General features: G+C 36.2%; 1 long non-coding RNA gene across 3 annotated transcripts in view; it reads right to left on the minus strand.

The window, feature by feature from the left end:
* Positions 1 to 13375, minus strand: part of LOC111097235 — a 126147-nt gene extending 112772 nt beyond the window's left edge. For all 3 annotated transcript variants that reach the window (XR_005363647.1, XR_005363646.1, XR_005363645.1), the window contains exons 1-2: positions 13241 to 13375; positions 6960 to 7101 (exon numbers count right to left, since the gene is read on the minus strand). This is a non-coding gene — a long non-coding RNA (uncharacterized LOC111097235). The remainder of the gene's footprint in view (positions 1 to 6959; positions 7102 to 13240) is intronic.
* Between the last annotated feature and the right edge of the window lie 2428 nt (positions 13376 to 15803).

Below are 15803 nucleotides of genomic sequence, written 5' to 3' on the forward strand. Positions count from 1 at the left end.
TTGGTTAGAGATGCCTCATTCTTGAAAATAGTACCTTCTGACAAGTTGCTTTGGGTTAAAACGGGGTCCAGGGGAGACAAGACAGGACATCTATCATCACCTTGCTCACTGATGAAGGGAAGTGATATCTGCTCTCAGGTTAAATCAAGGGCAGCCAGTGTCTATTTGTTTTCAAGAACTTCAGGCATTGAGGGAGTTGTTAACATCCTATTTTATTTGAATCAAACACCTGCATTTACTTGCCTTGGATAATGAGGAAAAATGGGGTCTCTTAAATATAGCCCTTTGCTATAAATAGTCCATCCATCTTAAATTTAATTATTGTCATTGTCAAAGTGTAGACTTGGTGAGGCAGAGTGGTGTCACAGAAATGTTCCTTGACTGGAGCCGGGCACCTGGTTTCAATTGAAGCTCTGCTCCTCATTAAGTGTGTGGCCCAGGTTGATTAATTTCACATCTCTAGGTCCCTCTGTTCTCTGGAGTATCCATTTTCTCTCCTTAATGGTTTTCAGTGTATCTTGCCTTTCCACTCTTAGCCAGGCTCCCTTGACTCAGGACTTCATCTTTTCTTACTGGGATGATTATAAGAATTGCCTCTCCTTGCCATTATTTCCAGCCTCATCGCTTGATGCACCCCAACCCTACCAAATCTATCATTTACAGTGCTATCAGCAGCAGTTTATGAAAATGTAGTATCATTCTATCATTCTCTGAGTTAAAGTCTTCCAAAGTTTCCTTAATTTTCAGATTGAGATCCAACTCTTTAGCCTGGTGTGAAGGAAACTACAGAAATGGGAGATGCCTATGTATTGCCCTTCCTCAGGATGTTTCCTGCAGTCCAGTAATTCCTAAACTGTATTTTCCTGAAGATGCCCATTCTGTCTAGCTCTAGATCTTATAATTATGTGCTGCATTACCCTCTTCCCTCCTTCTACCTATTCACTCAGCTCACTCTTTTTAATTCTCTCACAGGCTCAGACATTGCCTCCTTCTGGAATCTTTCCCCAAATGGATCTTGGTCTGCACATTTGCAGATGTTGTACATTGAGAGACAACCTAGCATAAAGCTTCACACTGGGCATTGATGGTGACTACTGCCTTTTTTACCTCCAGCCACTCCTAATAAAATATGAGTTTTTTGAGGGAAAGGCCTGTGCTTTCACCTCTAGTTCTTCTTCAAGAAACTTGATAAATGCTTGATAAGCAATAAATTAAAGCAAAATGAATAAATAAGAAGGCTGGACTCTACTAACCCATCCCTTTATGACATTCTGTGAATGTATTCTCATTTAAAATCATTTTGCATTTTAGAAATTCACTGTATGGTGTTTTATCTTCCCCTCTGATCAAAAAAAAAAAAAATAGAAGTGTGAATTAAGTAAGTCTTTGCAGAATAGCAAGGAATGCTAAATTCTAAATCTGCACCTGATACCCAGTGGCAGCCAATACTGCATTCTCTGCCCCCACCCCCTTCTCCATGTCAGTTAGAGCCAACATCCAGAAGAGTCATATTGCACAGGGATGTAGGTTAATAGATGCCAATTGCAGTTCAGTGAAGATAAAAACTGGAGTAATGAGCTTGAAAGCAAAGAGGAAAATGAGAAACTGATAAATGGAAAGTACTTTGGGTTAACCAAAAATTAGATTCATGAAATACTCACTAAGCATTTTTTTTTCTCAGAGTCAATATCAAAAATGGAATTTTTCTAAAGAGAAAGAAAGCATTAAAGATATAATATTTGGGAAACAAGGGATACTACAATACAATTTGTGATAAGAAATCAGGGATCCCTGGGTGGCGCAGTGGTTTAGCGCCTGCCTTTGGCCCAGGGCGCGATCCTGGAGACCCGGGATCGAATCCCACGTCGGGCTCCCGGTGCATGGAGCCTGCTTCTCCCTCTGCCTATGTCTCTGCCTCTCTCTCTCTCTCTCTCTCTGTGTGACTCTCATAAATAAATAAAAATTTAAAAAAAAAAAAAAAAAAAAAAAAAAAAAAAAAAAAGAAATCAACCACACTGGTGGAGAGGAGAGTAAGTGGTTTGGAAGTTAAGCAATGTGGAATCTTCCTAGATCTACTGGTAAAGACTGTGTGACTCTGTGTTGATTCCAAAAAGTCTCTTGGCTATTGTTTTCTTGGCTGTGGACTAAGGGTGCTGATATATATAATTCTGATTTCCTGCCAGTTTGACATTTTATGAGCCTGCAAACACTATGCAAGAATAAACAATGAAGTTAGGCACCTACACAGAGAATGACTGGTTCTCTCTTGTCAGAAGAAATTGAACAATCAGGGGAGGACCAACCACCACAAGGGATATTTGAAGAAGAATGAGAATAGAAGCCATAATTATTTGGAGATATGGACACCCTTCTTATGAAAATCTACCCAGTTTCCAAACAGAATGGGCTAGGAATTAGCAAAGAAAGCCAAGACCAGCAATGAATTCCATCCACTTTCTAGCAAATCAGAAGTTGTGGAAGCATGAGTTTTTTTTTTGTTGTTGTTGTTTTTTCCCTGCCACAAATTACTCCAGTTTGGCAGCTGGTGGAAACCTCTTAGATCATCTGGTACAAGTCCCTTATTTAATTTATCTGAGGCCAAGAAGGTAAATGATATGCACTAAGTCAAGCAGGCTGATCTGTTCCCTGATGGCAGCTTTTCTCCTGCTTGTTCCAACTGCTTTTATGGTGATCAGTGGCTATTTCTCCTCCTTATGCCTCCCCCACACACCTATATATTTCCAATACTCCCTCTGAAATGAGACAAAATGAGTTTTCTGCTACCTTAGATGACACATTTAAATTCAGTTTTCCCACCTTACCCAACCAAATTTTTTGCTCACTTCTCCCTTCTCTAAAGATAACAGCCAGATTATACAACACAGACCTCTTAATCCAGCATCAACAAGAAATGAGTATTTTGCAGAATTAAGCAGGCTACCATTTTATTGATGGGAACCCTTTTTTTTTTCTTTTTAAGAAAGCAGTGGATGACTTGAGTTGAACATGCCAAAAGATTGATTCTTTTAATTTCCTACGATTGTACATAACCATTAATTATCATGTTAAGATCTATATAAAATTGTGTAATATGACTATAGTCATAGTCAGGATAGCATCATGTAAGCTTCACTAAGTGACCCTAGTTTGTGCTATATTTTCTCTCAAATGTTTTTTCAGCCTCTCCTCTTTTAAAGCTTCTCACCGTCTGTGGTATGTAATTCCCATTGGTGGAAAATTCTTTCTCTGGTTTCCTGCTTTTGAATGCTATCTGAGCAGGAAAAAAAAAAAAAAAGATTTTTTTGGTGAGTTTATCTTTCTATGATAAACTATGAGTGATATGTGTAAGCATGTGTAATGTTTCATTTGGTATTTGAGACATGCTTTTTTCTTCATTCTCACTTTTTAATAAAAATTGAAATAAGAATAAATAAACAATAGTAACCACCCATTACCAAATCGCTATCATGTCTAAGCACCAACCTGGAAGAAACACGGTTGGTGATACAGTCTCTAATTACTATAAAGGAATAGGTAAATTGAAAATAATATTGCAAATTGAATTCTAAGATGAAACAAACAAAATGAAGATTTAAAGGTACAAGAAATACCAAGTAAAAAGGAAGTAAGAGATTAGCATAAATGTGAATAAAAACACAATTTGGTTTTATTGGACTATGTTGACTACTTGAATTAGCCTCATTTGGTAGGTTCCTCCCTCACCTACAATATGCTTAGGTCAGCAGTTTTAATTCTATTTTCTGCATGTACAAGGAAAATGAAGTTGCTTTATTTCTCCAGTTTCTTAGTTATATTTGATTCCATTTGTTTATAGCTCTGTAGCACTCTGTTTAGCTTAATACTTATACCCGCCCATAAAACTAGAAGAAATGATTTGTAATCAAAGACTTAAATATTTTAACAGGCTACCCAAAAATACTTCTTAATGAGTGTTATTGTAGTGGGGCAGTCATGCAGCAGACTTTATTTTTTATTTGCTAAATAAATCAGCAGATATTATTTTATGTTATATTGTTAAAGAAGACAGTATAACCATTGAAATTAGATGCTGCAAACTTGGAATGGTTTAAGTGTTATTTTGAAATTAACTTTATGGCACATTTTAATAGAACTTTGACAGAATTTTAGCTGATTCTGAAGTATTTTTATAATAAAAAATCTTATTTAATTACAAAGCACAAATTATTTTAAATTTTTCTCTGGAAGAAAGAAATCTTAGCTGCTAAATTAATATTGCGATTACAGAGAATTTGCTGAGAAAGACAATCATGTTGAGATTTTACATGCTCTGTGATCATGAAGAAAACTCCATTCTCTGGACATCACTGCTAAAAACCATCTGACAATTTAGATTGGGCCCACAGGAAATTCCTATTTTCATTCTGTTGGGGTTGCTAAATTAATTAACAACATGATAATGTTGCAAGGGGGACAGTAGAGCTAAGTTAAGAGATCAAGGTTAAAGAGTATAATTAATATATAATGAGTTCCAAATCCCCACTATCTGCACTCTTTTTAAAGAGACCATCACACATTTCAGAGCTACTTATTTGTTTCTGTATGCACTTGGAAGTAAACACATATTATATGCTAGAGATATTTATGAGGATTTTAATGAAAAAATGCAAGAATGTCTAAGTTTAAATATCAGTTTTACCATTTTCAAGTTGTGCTACCCTTGACAAGTTACTTAACATCTCTGTATCTTAGTTACCATTTATAAAATGAGGTTCAAGACAGCTTCCTCGCAGAACTTGTTTAAGAATTAAAGTTAATAGGGGTGCCTGGGTGGTGCATTTGGTTGAGTGTATGCCTTCGGCTCAGGACTCAGGTCATAATCCCTGGGTCTTGGGATGGAGTCCCACATTGGGCACCTGCTCAGTGGGGAGTCTGCTTCTTCTCCCTCTGCTCCTTCCCCCTTCCCTCTGCATGCATGCTCTCTCTCTCAAATAAATTTTTTTTAAACTTTTGTTTTTTAATAATTAAAGTCAATAAACACCAGTAAATAGAACAGTGCTTGACAGGTAGTAGATATTTAATAAGCCATGTTTCTTTTACTATAATTCCTATTCTTCTTTCCTCAATGTGTCCAAATTAGCTTCAATATATGCATCATATTTTTTGTACTGAAATGTGTCATTCAGGGGACAGCATGTAATAATGATTTGCATTTTTGTATTATCATTCAGTTTACAAATCATTTTCACAAATGTTCATGATATACTGTATCACTTACCTTCGATTAATTTGATAAAGCAACTTTTACATCAAAGGCATAAAAGAACTCAAGGTTTTTTTAATTTTCCCATGTCAAAATTACTATGAATGTAATTTATTGTTTTTATTTTATTGAGGAAAAAATAACTTAACTTCACTTGGATTAAAAAACAAACACAAAACCCTCATTATTTTTTTTTAATATAGGAAAGTTTTGACGTGGGCATTGAAATATATGTATTTCCTAGGGAGGGCATTTTCTCAGGGCTTTTCCTTAAGGATCTGGTACATAGATAAATATCCAGGGTCTGTAACAAAGATTTAATAATTTTCGAAAAGAAATTTCAAAATTAATTCCATATGGTATAATTGATAATTATTGTCTCTATAAAACTGCTCTAGATTTTTTATTTCAATATTTCCCAAGTATTTTCAATTCTTAAATCCTTAAGTGAAGCCCTTTGTGTTAACAGGCATAACAGGAAATTTAATTTAATGTTCTTCCATTGTAGGTGGTTTATTTCCTTCTCAATATATCCACCAAGCCCACCCCACCATTGGCTGATTTTGATCTTAACCTTTGTACCCAGAAGCATTCACATTTGTCACCTGTCTTCACTCAGTGACTGCTAATTTCAACATCAATGCCTTTCACATCATAATCAGGAACCATGGACTGTCATACATTTTTAAAGGTGGAAACATTGACTTAACACCAAACGCACTTCAATCCAGCTTCTGTCTTCTTCAAATCCTGATTTTTTTTCCCCTCCAGCCTGAGCTTCTAGGCTTTTATCGTAAAGATACTCAGAGCAGAGATCATTTTGCAGTGGTTCTCAAAGTGTTGCTCCTAACTACCTAAATAGGAGTTATCTGTGATATTTATAAAGATTCACAGTTCTGAAACTTTAGATTCAAATCAGAAGCTCTAAGGTTGTTTCAGTTTACATATTGGGTAAACTCATGTGTTTTCATTATGCACATTAAACTTCCCAACCACTGAGATGAGAGGGGATGCATTTTACAGATGAGTTTTTATCAATCACCACAAAATGGAAACCTCTACTCATATTCTTGGTTCAAGGAGAAAATTTTTAAAAATCCAGGGTTCTTGTGAGCATGAATCACAAACATGTACGATTCTACACCTCTCCTGGGATAATTGCAAAGTTGCAAATAGCATATAATTGAATTGAATAGATTAAATTATTTGTTCATTTAACACACTACTGTAATTTTTGATACACTAACCAAATACATTTAAGCTCCTATTTTTAGAAATTTTTAGGATATTCATTACAATCACTTGTACATATTCTCTATATTTTCCATCAGTGTTACTTGAGAACAATGTATTAAACACTTACAATATACAGGCACGCTGCTCTTAGCATTTTACATTCATTATCATATTTAATTCTCCCAATGAATTTTTGGGGGAATCAATAATTATTCCCAGTTTTGCATTTGGGACAGTGATGTTTGGAAAAATCCATACACTGCAGTATATGGTAGAAGATTCTAACTCAAGTCTACACGATTCCACATGTCATGTTTTATGTTTTTATGTATTAGATTATTATTTGCTCTTCACATACTAAGTTTCTAAAAGGAGCTTTCTCTTCCATGGCCACATGTAATCTTTACATTATTAACATTAACACCATACATACAACATATATCATACACACAATAGTAAACTCAAGAAAACAAATACTTACCAATTCTATTCAACACATATCCCTCTCCAAATCCTACTCTGTAGATGTAATCAGATGACAGTTTCACACAGTTTGGGTGTATTGGTTTAGTCTATGTAAATAATGATGATCAATCTCATCTATTTTCCCAGTATAAATAACCCTGTAATAATAGTGATAGTAAGTTAAAGGCTGATACAGTCAACCCATAAGCTAGCATTCCTAGCTGAATGAAATATCAAGATAAATGTTCATAATAAAGTGAAACCTAAGTCAATGGACTCAATATGATTTAATTAGTTGTGCGCTTAATGTCCCAAATCCCACATTTTCTCTTATTTAATTTCTATGTTACTATTACATCTGGAACCATGATGCCTCAATATATGATTTATTAAAGTAACTAAGTGATTGGAAACATATACCTAGGAATCAGAAACAAACATGAGTGAATAAAATGTACCTCAATTGTAGCTGGCATGCATTTAGTGAAATTTCCTTAAAAACAAAGAGTTGGAAAGAAGCCCAAATTCAAAAGATATAGCCCCAAGTCCTCAAGCAATGAAAATCACTGTCCAAGATATTTATCAATCCTAGTGTTAAAGATGATTTTTTGATTCATTCAAGAAAATAGACAAGTATTTAAGTGCACAATACCTTACTGTTAACTATATGCAATATGTTGGGCAGCGTATCTACCCACTGAACAATACCCCTCCACCATCCCTGGATAGCTATTATTAAATAGAATTATTATCTATTTCTATACTTTTGACTATTCAAGTGCCTTTTATAAGAGGAATCATGAAGTATTTGTCTTTCTGTGACTGACTTATTTCACCTAGCTTAATGTCTCCCAGGGCCATCCATATGTCACAAATGATAGGATTTCCTTCTTTTTAGGGGCTGAATCATATTCCACTGGGTATATATACCACATTTTCTTCATCTATTCATCTGTCAATGGACATCTGAGTTGTTTTTATATCTTGGCTATTGTGAAAAATAATGCAGTGAACTTAGGAACTCTTCAAGACTTTGATTTCAATTATTTGGTGTATATATACTCAGAAATGGGATTACTGGAATACATAGCAGTTCTATTTTTAATTTTTGAGGAACCTCCATACTATCTTTCATTACTGTATCAATTTACATTCCCACCAACAGTGCACAAGGGTTTCAATTCCTCCACAACCTTGCCAGCACTTGTGTTGTTGTTAGTGGTGGTAATAGGCATCATAGTAGTTGTGAGGTGACTTCTTTTTTTTTAAGATATAAATTATTTATATGAGAGACAGAGTGTGCGTGTGTGTATGAAAGAGAGAGAGAGAGAGGTAGGGAGGGAGAGAGTAAGAGAGGGAGTAAGGAAGGGAGTGTGCAGCAGAGGGAGGGGCAGAGGAAGAGGGAGAGAGAGAATCTCAAGCAGACTCTTGATGAGTGCAGAGCCTGAGGGGGGCTTGATCTCATGACCCTGCTATCACAACCTGAGCCAAAGTCAAGAATCAGAAGTTCAACCATCTGAATCACCCAGGCGCCCTTCACTATGGTTTTGTTTTGCATTTTCCTGATGATTGATGCTGAGCATCTTTTTGTATACCTGCTGGCCATTTGTATGTCTTTGGGAAAAGGTCTATTTAAGTCCTTTGTCCATAGTTTAATTGGGTTATTTTATTGTTGCTATTATTGCTATTGAATTACTTATACATTTTTGAAATTAACCTCTTATCAGATACATGGTTTGAAAGTATTTTCTCCCATCCCATATGTTGCCTTTTTAATTCATTGGTTGTTTCCTTTGTTGTACACAAGCTTTTTTGTGTGATGTAGTCCCATTTATGAATTTTTGCTTTTGTTACCTATACTTTTGGTATGCATATCCAAAAATAATTTATCAGGAGGACAGTGTTTAAGTGTTTTTACCACACACACTCACAAAAACTACAAATAGCAACAACAACAACAAAAAAAAAGAAATGCAGGAAAATTTTAAAGCTGATGAAAATGTTTTATCATCTAGACTGTAGTGATGGTAATATAAGTGTGCATATATGTCTAGACTCACCAAACTACAAACATTAGTTATGTGCAATTTTTGTTTACCAATTATATCTTAAAAAAGAAGCTGGAAAAAATTAAGAAAATAGCCATTAGGAAATATTCACATTTACCCAAAAACGCTCCTAGGGTTGACTCCTTTTTTTCTTTCTCCCTCAGATAGAATCTAACCTACCAAATAGCCATATTATTCAAACTCTCAAGTTGGTATACGTGTAGTACTAAGAATAACAATATGTTGCTGATCAGCATTAAATCACTTATCAACGCTATCAGAATTCAGACCATAAAATATACATTTTTATTGACCCCGCAGATATTTGACATTGTCTTATACAAGAATTGCATTGATGGCTCCTATTAATTGTGGCTCCTATAGCCACACGCTTTGCCCTATGATTTTTACCCTGTGGTCCTCTCTCACTTTGCTTCTGGCTTAGCCATTACTTGATTTGGCCAATAGAATATTAGCAGGCTTGACATAAACCCAGGCTTGAAAAAAAATCTCTTGCACATTTACATGTCTTTTTCTTGCTTCCCTGCAATAATTGTTAGAACAGATTTGAGCTAGCCTGGGGACAAAGCTGAGCTAGCCTGCTGGAGAATGAAAGAACATATGGAACACAGGCAAATCATTTTAGCCAAAGCCTCAGACATGTGTGAAATCACAGACCTCATCAGCAAAACCATCTAACCAGCCCTCAGCTGACTATAGACATCAATTCAATTCATCCAGCCACTGGGATCATGAGAAATAATAGACAGCTGCTTATTTAAGCTAGTGTGTTGGGGAGAGGCAATAGTCATAGCTAACTGACATATAAAGAAGAATACTTTATGAAAGATATTTGAGTTATACCAGTTACACAATCTCTATCTTGGTGGAGTGCACCAAAGTGAATAAACTTTGGTATACATCTGAGATTGTAAGTGCACCAAAGGGATTGTGAAAGGTCATAAGGTGTTACATGAGAAACACCAGGATAACTAAATTTGTTGATATGTACCTCCTCCCACAGCAGTCATAGATATCCATGGATTTGACTTCGAAGTCAAGTCAGAAAACATTAATTTCATCATCACATTTGTTCTTAAGAAAACAATAACAGTATCAGAATAAATTCTGACATTATAATTAGCAATAGAAAATGATTGATGTCCATACTCAGCAGATAAATGATTTTTCATAATTCTTTCAACCTTAGCAACAACAATTATAAAAATTTGACTATTCTTTTGTGAAAACCCCTTGTCCCCTGCCCTCTGCTAAAAACAGTTACTGCCTTTTTTTATCTTTCTGGTTTTAATCCAAGTTGAAAATAGATATTTAATTATGCTTCAGCAGTTTCTATGTCCTGTGGCCAAATGCAAACATGGCATCAAATTTCTCATGAAGGATTTTAGCCACACCTAGCAAAATTCTGTTTTGCTTCAGTTACTTGTCTTGATTACAAATTTATGGAAGGCAAGCACAGAAACCTGGTTGCAAGCCTTGATGAAGTCAATGATGAGTTGCATGACCTTGGGCAATTAACTTCATATCTACTTGACTCTGTTTACTCATGAGGAAGATGAGAGAGTGAGAACCAATCATCTTTCATGCCTTTTGTGCCTTTTGGAAGCAGATTGGAAATTTAAAAACATGGAATTTAGAGACAAGCAGACTTTGTTCAAATCCTAGCTCAACCATTTACAATTTAGTATTGAGTATTTTAATTATTTACCTTCTGGTTTATCATTTTTAAAATCAGAATAAGAGATATTTTAGGGCTACTGAATGGATTAAATGGATTAGGACCCTTTTGTCCTCAGTGAATAGCATCTCTATTCTCGACTAGGTTCTGAACATTTTGAGAAATGAGGAGTAGATATGGAGACCTAAATGTCCTTAATGTTAATTGAAAGAAAGTGGTTTTGAAAGAAAACTAAATGGATTTTCTAAGTAAACCCCAGAATCCGGCAAATTTTCTCCCACCAATCACAGGCAGAGATGGTACAGAGTACAAGTTAACAATGAGAGTCTAGGCACAAGGTGGAGCAGAAGGAAATACACACTTTCAGGAAGTAATCTTGCTCCCATGCAAAATAGAGGGCAGAGCTGAGCCAAACATGCATATTTTATAAATTATTAATCAGGCAAGTCACTTTATCTCCCCTTGGTCAGGGTGAGAGTAACAGCAGAAAGGTCGATGATTACGATTGAATTCTCTCTTCAGGAAGAAAGCTTTAGAATGGGTTAGAAGTATGGACAGCCAATATCCAATATTTACTGTGATTATTTTTTTAATGTTACATTACTTTTTTTTTTTTAGATCACTAGGATTTTATTTAGATTGCTTTGCTGTGCAATTATTTTCACTTATATATAAGAATGATCAGATGAAGTGGGAGGAATTAATTCCTATCTTGCTGAATTGTTTCTTTCCAGACATATTTCTGTCCAAAGTACTAAAGGCTGCAAAACGTTACTCCTATACTTCTAATTTTAATTAGAAAGACAATAATCATGAAACTACTGTGGTAGGCATTATATGTTAGTGTATCTCAAAACATCTATACAAAAATAGAGTAAATGGCAATTGATTGGGATGATAATGATGTAGGAACAAGTTAGGGGCAGACAGGACTAGGCAGGGAAAGATAAGGTAAAGGCCCAGGTTCAGGCTCCCAGAAATCCATGGGCTCTCATAAACCCCAAGGACACCAAGAGGCCCCAGAATCAGGTTCCTACCCATCCCAAGGAAACAGAGATAAGGCAGCAAAAACAGAAATCAATCAATTAATGTGGCTCCCTAGCTCCCAAATGTTAGGGAGTATCTTCCTTTTAATGGCTACCAAGTAATCACAGAAACTCACCAGACCACAAAGAAGTAGGTAATTGAGAATGTTATCAATAGTCCTCGCTCAAACCAAAACAGCCCAAGAATCTCAAGACCAAGCTCTGCAGTGTCAGTAACAGAATGTGGTCAAGATCAATGGATCACACAGATTATAAATAATCAAAATGTAACGTGTGTCTTATCCTCATGTGTGAGAGTAAGACTTATGCAACTTAAATTTTCTGAGATGCATATAAATTCTCAAAACAAGAGCTCACATTCATAGAAACGACATTTGGCATTAGCATCAGCTAAAGTCAATGTCAAACTGACTTGTCCAAGGAGGATCCTGAATTTTCAGCACATTTCCTAAACAGAGAATTCTACCTGAAGTCTTATACAGCTAGAGTCATTACTTTAGAAGAAATCTCACATTGGACTCCTGAGTTAAACTCTTAGTTTCATTTCCTATGAAGTCAAGTAACATCATATGTATCAGGAGGCTACCCTAAGACTCCAGTAGGAAAGTGCTTTAAATAGAATCAAAACTAACAAACATTTCAAATTAGTTTTGGATGTGTTTTCAGTTGTTCTCTGAATTTAAGTCCCAAGTTTCTGGGGTTCTTCCCTGCCTTTTCCTTTTTGTCACTACTTGAGGAAGATGATATAAAGACAACCTTACAAATGTATACAAAGTATGGCACCAAAGCTAACTAATGTGAGTATTGGTGAGGGAGCTACATGAAATTGATTAGGAAAGGAGAAGCTTGGAAAATAATAACTTTACCTTGATGGAGTGGGAAGGAGACGCCTTGATACAAGGCCTTAAACATTGGCAACACTAAATACACTGGTAGCTATAGAGAGAAAAATCAGTTTATCATCCTTAAATGCTCAGGTGAGCTTCCTTCTAGCGAGATCCTATGAAGAGAGTGAAGAATATGGTCCCATTGTCTCAGTATGCAATTAATTTGTCCTTAAATCCTACAAGGGCTGTAGAAATATCCAAATGAAAAGAAAATTGAGCCATCCCAACAAGAATTATTGTAGTAAGAAGAGACCAGGGCTTCTAGTCCCACACAACTACAATAGCCCCAAGGCAGAAGGGGAGAGAGAGAGAAAGAGAGAGAGAGAGAAATAAAGGACTTCCCCCCCCCCCCACTTTTCTACATTAAAGCTACAAAGATGCCTTCTGATAGGAGGACACGCTGTAATTTTGTTTTAATGTCTTCAGTAGAATGGTGCCATTTAGTTCAGCTTTTAATGTGGCCTTAAATTGCTGTTTTATTACCCTTGTTGACATTCTGGAAGCATGAAATTAGCAAATCACATTAAAGAAGCAAACAACAACAACAAAAAAAGCAAGAAACCGTGGCCTAGTTAAACAATGCCAGCATAATTCACCTATTTGAATAATATTCTTACCTTAGAACACCAAGCATATATTTATCGGAAAGTTTCTTTTTCCATAGCCGGTGAATTAGTTTTATGAATAATTGCATATTCCGATGCAGTGCAAACGGTCGGCACTCATGGTGACCTTGAAAGATGTTCCGTGTTGTGTGGGAGAAAGAAGATAGTTTGCAACTCTTCTGCTCCCTTCCGAGAAATGACACATTTTGACTCCACTTGATGAAAGAGTCCTGCTCTTAAAACAATACTTGTCAGTATCTTTGCTGCTCCACTCCGAAGGCATTGCCTTCTGTTCTCACGGTGATCATTTTATTTCAAACAAAAGCAATTTTACAGTTACGGAGTGAAAATGGTTTCAATCAGGATAGCTTTATGAATCTACCTTGATAACACCTACCATACATATAGCTTGGTTCACCACCTTAGATGTGCACAGCACGCTGACGTTAGCCTAAGGCTGGGCACAAGCACCAAATGCAAAGACTGTTTTTATAATAAAGTGTTGAGTATCTCAGGGAATTTATTGACTATTGGGCTCAAAGTGAAACTAGAATGGTTGTCTGGCTATAGAAGGGTTACAAGTGGGTTATTCAAGTCATGATGGTGCGGCTGGCTAGAGCTGTGCTTGATCTAAATTCAAACGCTGGCATATGGTTTTCACTGAATGCATATCACTCTCACACCATTGTAAAGCCGAAAAATTGTGAGTCGAGCCATCCTAAGGGGAACACTGTCAGTTGTTCACATATAGCTAATTATGCATTTGTTACTGATCAAACTACAAGGGGTAATAATGAATATAAATTTGTATCGTTGCCTATTCTAGTCTTATAAAATAAAGCAGGTAACCTCAAGTATTCGTTTCAGTGGAGTGTGAGGAGGCTTTTTAGGGTACACCTTATTATTTTTGGCTCTTGGACATTTATGTCCCTTTTCTAACAGTGCCTTTATTATTTATTTATTTATTTGTTTGTTTGTTTGTTTGTTTATTTCAGTTTTTAATGGTTTATTCATAAGAGATACACAGAGAGAGGCAGAGACACAGGCAGAGGGAGAAGCAGGCTCCCTGCAGGGACTTGATCCCAGGACCCCAGGATCACGCCCTAAGCCCAAAGCTGATGCTCAACCACTGAGCCACCCTGGTATCCCCGCTAATTTCATTAGGAGAAATTAGCTCTCCCTCATTGGAATGAGGCTGTTGAGGCTGTAATTCAAATTTTTCTTCCCCTGCTATCCAGGGAGTGGAAGGAAAACTCAAGAGAGGCCAATCTGATGACTTCATCATTAACTTTGAAGTTTGAGATCAAAGTAACTGGAAGTTTTTGGAGTTCTCTTACAAGTGGCAGCAGTGTTTTCCAGAACATAAGGCCTGGCCTGTAAAGGTTAGCATCCTGACCATCACTCCCTAGGTGTATGACATGAAACGGCAGCTTGACCATGTTGCCTTTGTTGCTCATTTATAAGGGGAAAAATGACAACCCCAACCTCATAAGGTCATGTGTGATGAGGGCTAATGGTGCTAACAGGTGTGAACATATAGTGGATGCATGTTGGCTACGGGTATTATTTTTGCACATCTCAGCAGTGCTACCTGGAACATTTTGCTGGTCTCTGGGAGCACTTTTCCTTTTCTTTTTTTTTTTTTCTTTTCTTTTCTTTTCTTTTCTTTTCTTTTCTTTTCTTTTCTTTTCTTTTTTCTTTTATTTATTTTTTTTTTTTAATTGTATTTATTTATTTATTTATTGGCTCTTGCTTCCCAGCTTCCAGTTCTCCCTTGGTGCTTCTCATTTCCAGAGTGGTTTTCCATTCTCCTATTGATTCTGGATCTCTGGTGATCATCCTGTAAATTATTTTGTGCTTAAATTAGTCATTTTCTGACAGTCACAACCAGGGAATCTTTTCTGATATGTACTTATATTGATATGATATTGTTTCTTCTCCTTCTTCTTCTTCTTCTTCTTCTTCTCCTCCTCCTCCTCCTCTCCTCCTCCTCCACCTCCTCCTCCATCTTTTCTTTCTCTTCCTCCTCTCTTTCTACTTCTTTCTCCTTCTCCTTCCTTTTCCTTTTCTTTCTACTTCTCCTTCTTCTTCAGTAGCTTCACACTAGCCCCATGTTGGGGCTTGACTCTCAAATCTGAGATCAAAACCTGAGCTGATATCAACAGTCAGAAGCTTAATGACTGAGCCACCCAGGAGCCCCAACAAGATGTAGTTTCTAGACAGATTCAGAACAGATTATAAGGTTTTAATTTTAAAAAACCAAGTTATAGACATGGGCAGATGAGGAGATTGATGTTTAGACCCTCATAGTAAGATTCATATCAAGTCCAAATATTAAAAGTTGGAAAGTATTCCTTTGGTTTAGTTGTCCACCAACTGATTCAATAGATTATCAGCCACAATCACCCATATAGTGTGTTTCTTTTCCAACAAGTGAGTTGGAATCTATGCAACACATACATATCTACATTCTCTTGGTAATAGTAATGCAATTAAGGTTAAAAAGAGTTCTTTAGTCTTTTGGGCATTATATTTAAAGCAGGAAATGAAAACTTTAATGAGGACCCAAAGGAGA

This window comes from Canis lupus, chromosome 8 (assembly GCF_011100685.1).
Source record: "Canis lupus familiaris isolate Mischka breed German Shepherd chromosome 8, alternate assembly UU_Cfam_GSD_1.0, whole genome shotgun sequence".
NCBI lineage: Eukaryota > Metazoa > Chordata > Mammalia > Carnivora > Canidae > Canis > Canis lupus.